This window comes from Brassica oleracea, chromosome C6, assembly GCF_000695525.1.
Source record: "Brassica oleracea var. oleracea cultivar TO1000 chromosome C6, BOL, whole genome shotgun sequence".
Lineage (NCBI taxonomy): Eukaryota > Viridiplantae > Streptophyta > Magnoliopsida > Brassicales > Brassicaceae > Brassica > Brassica oleracea.
The window spans coordinates 4,069,891-4,074,186 of NC_027753.1; positions in this window are offsets into that span (position 1 = coordinate 4,069,891).

The window sequence follows — 4,296 nt, forward strand, 5'->3', positions numbered from 1 at the left end:
ATAAAACAAAGTTTTCTTCTTCACGAAAGTGCTCTGTTTCTTTCGATTTTTATGGTATCAGAGCCATGGAGGTTCCTGATGCTGTGTCGACGCCATCTCTGAGTATAACTCAGTGTGTGACGTTGAAACTCTCGTCTTCCAACTATCTCTTGTGGAAGACACAATTCGAATTGTTTCTTTCAAGTCAATCTCTTCTCGGTTTTCTCAACGGAGCTTCTATGCGTCCAGCTCCGACTATTACCACTACTCAAGGAGAAGAGGTCGTAGAACAGGCGAATCCAGAGTTCACCAAATGGATACGCAAGGATCAACTGGTCATGGCTTGGCTTTTCGGCTCACTGTCTGAAGAAGCACTCAGATCTGTCTACGGTCTTACCTCTGCACAAGAAGTTTGGTTCAGCCTTGGCAAGAAGTATAACCGCGTGTCAGCTACAAGAAAGCTAGATCTCCAACGCAAGCTGCAAGGTATGAACAAGAATCAAAAGTCCATGACATAATACTTAGGAGAAGTTAAGAGTATCTGTGATCAGTTAGATTCCATAGGCTGTCCAGTAACTGAAAATGAGATGATCTATGGAGCTTTAAGCGGTTTAGGAAAGGAGTATGAAGCAATCTGTACTGTTATTGAGCACTCTATGGATGTGGTTCCGGAGATGTCATTTGAAGATGCTGTGTTCAAATTGGTCACCTTTGAGGATAAGCTGAAAGCCTACAATCAAGCTACTGAAGTGAATCCTCACATGGCTTTCAATGTTGGGAGAGGATACTCAAACAACAGAGGCCGTGGAGGATATAATCACCGAGGAGGTTATCGTGGTCGTGGTAACAACTCCTACTCTACACGTGGACGAGGGTTTCAACAACAATTCTCTGGAAATCGTGGTAGAGACAACTCAAGCTCAGGGCCTGGCTCCAACTCAACGAGACCAACGTGTCAAATATGCGGCAAATATGGTCATTCTGCTGCTAGGTGCTACAGTCGGTATGATCAGGACTATACTGTGCCAGAAAATGTGCACAACGCCTTCACAACCATGAAGCTTTCCGATCAAGAGCAGTCAGCAGGTCTTGATTGGTATCCTGATTCAGCTGCATCTGCACACATCACCAACAGCAGTTCTCAGTTGAGCTCGTCAGAACCGTATCTTGGGAATGATCAGGTTATCGTTGGAAACGGAGACTACTTGCCTATCACTCACATTGGTTCAGTCGCTCTTCACACAACACAAGGTAATCTCCCTCTTGAGGATGTGTTTGTGTGTCCAGGGATAACAAAATCTCTTCTGTCGGTTTCAAAACTCACTAAAGACTATCCTTGTGAGATTACATTTGATTGTGATTCTGTTTTTGTTAAGGACAAGCAAACAAAATAGGTGATAACACAAGGCAGAAGGGATAAAGATCTGTATCGGCTGAAGGATGAGAGGTTTCAAGCTTTTTATTCATCAAGACAAAGAGCTACAAGTGTGGAGATTTGGCATCAAAGGCTAGGCCATCCCCACAAGGACATCCTTCAGTCTCTTGCCAGAAGTAATGCAATAAGTCTGACTTCAGACAGTTCAAGTAGTTTGTGTGATGCGTGTCAGATAGGAAAGAGCTGCAGGCTACCTTTTCTTCCTTCTGAACATGTTTCTAGTAGACCTTTAGAAAGGATTCATTGTGATCTATGGGGACCGAGTCCAGTTGTTTCTGCTCAGGGATTTAAGTACTATGTAATCTTTGTTGACAATTTCTCAAGGTTTACATGGTTCTATCCAATAAAGTTCAAATCTGATTCCTTCTCAGTCTTTGTTCAATTTCAAAAGTTGGTTGAAACTCAGTTACATCACAAGATTATGCAGTTTCAATGTGATGGAGGTGGTGAGTTTGTCAGTTCTCAGTTTTTGTCACATCTAGCTGATCGTGGAATCAAACAGCTTGTGTCTTGTCCTCATACACCGCAACAGAATGGAATATCTGAAAGAAAACACAGACACATCACAGAGTTGGGGATCACAATGATGTACTGCAGCAAGGTTCCACAACAACTGTGGGTTGAAGCATTCTTCACAGCTACATTTCTGAGCAACTTGCTTCCTTTGTCTGTAATGCCAGCAAACAAGAGTTCCTTTGAAGTTCTCTTTGGAAAATCTCCTGTTTACACGTCTTTAAGAGCATTTGGATGCAAGTGTTATCCCTATCTTCGACCTTACATGAAGGATAAACTGGATCCTAAGTCTTTGGTCTGTGATTTTCTTGGCTATAATGAGAAGTATAAAGGATATAGATGCTATTATCCACCAACAGGGAAAGTGTTCATTAGTCGACATGTTATCTTTGATGAAACACATTTTCCATACTCAGACATCTACAGTCAGTATCACAAAGATAAAGAGTCAGCTCTCTTGCAGGCATGGAGGCTTGTGAATCTGTCTAAGCCACTTTCAGATGAAGCTGTGCAGCAATCAGTTGAGGAAGATCTTCCTTCAGCTAGTCAGCGATTGGAGTCTCTGGTTCCCCCTGTCTCACCTGTTCAGAACATTCCTGTCACGCCTCTGCCGACATCAAGTGCAAATTCTGACAGTGATAACTCTGCTGAAGAAGAAAATCAAATGGAAGATCTTCAACCGGTTCTGCCACATTCCATGACAACTCGGGCTCGTGCTGGTATTGTCAAGCCTAATCCTAAATACGCTCTCTTCACTGTCAAAGACAATTATCCAGAGCCAAGAAGTCTAAAAGCAGCCTTAAAGGATCCAGGTTGGAATGGAGCGATGGGAGTTGAGATAGATAACATGGTTGAAACAGAAACGTTTGAACTTGTTCCACCTTCTCCAGAACATAAGTTACTTGGAAACGGTTGGGTATACAAGACAAAGCTCAACGCTGATGGTACACTGCTCAAGCTACGAGCTCGGCTTGTTGCAAGAGGGAATGAACAAGAGGAAGGAGTTGATTACATAGAGACGTTCAGTTTTGTGGTCCGCACTGCTACGATAAGAACGATGCTCCACGTAGCTGTTACTAAGAAGTGGAAGATAAGGCAGTTATATGTTCAAAACGCCTTTCTACATGGGGATCTTAAAGAAACAATTTACATGGCTCAGCCTCATGGGTTCGACGATCTAGACAAACCAGATTATGTGTTGAGACTGCGCAAGGCCATTTACGGACTTAAGCAAGCACCACGTGCCTGGTTTGACAAGTTCAGTAACTTTCTCATTGATTTTGGCTTTCTATGCAGCTTCCCGGATCCATCTCTCTTTGTGTATCACCATGGTTCAAGTGTGATATATCTCCTACTCTATGTGGATGATATGATTTTAACAGGAAATGATAATGCAGTGGTGGAAAAGCTGATGTCTGAGCTTAATACTGTGTTCAGAATGAAGGACATGGGGGATATACACTACTTCTTGGGGATACAAGTTCATCAACATCAAGATGGGCTGTTTATGAATCAGACCAAATATGCAACGGATCTTCTGATTGCTGCAGGCATGAGGAATTGTTCACCAATGCCTACTCCCCTACCGATCAAGCTTGATAACCTTCCTAGAGAAGATGAGTGCTTTGAAGAACCGACATACTTTCGCAGCCTCGCTGGCAAGCTTCAGTATCTTACACTAACCAGACCAGATCTGCAATATTCGGTGAACTATATCTGCCCGAAGATGCATCAGCCAAGTGTCTCAGACTTCAATCTTCTTAAACGCATTTTGAGGTATGTCAAAGGCACTTTGGATAACGGCATTGACATCAAAGCAGCAACACACTCGACTTTAGTATGTTACAGTGACAGCGATTGGGCAGGATGTAAAGAGACTAGAAGATCTACTGGCGGTTTCTGTACATTTCTCGGATCAAATCTGATCTCCTGGTCCGCTAAACGCCATGAGACTGTCTCCAAGTCTTCAACAGAGGCTGAGTACAGAACGATGTCATTAGCTGCTTCAGAAGTGGCATGGATACAGAATCTTTTGCGCATAATGGGACTGGGACAAAAGATCGTGCCATTGCTGTTATGTGACAATTTGTCTGCGGTTTGTCTCAGTGCCAATCCAATGTTTCACAAGCGAACCAAGCACTTTGAGGTAGATTATCACTATGTTCGGGAGAGAGTAGCAATGAAGAAGCTGGAAGTGAAGCATGTCTCTGCATCTCTACAGATCGCTGACGTGTTTACGAAGTCACTTGGTCAAGAGCCGTTCTTCAAATTGCGCACCAAACTCAGTGTCTCTCTTCCTCCGACTCTGAGTTTGAGGGGGACTAATAACAGTGGGCCTTCGAGTGGCCCAACAGAAGAAGAGATGATGA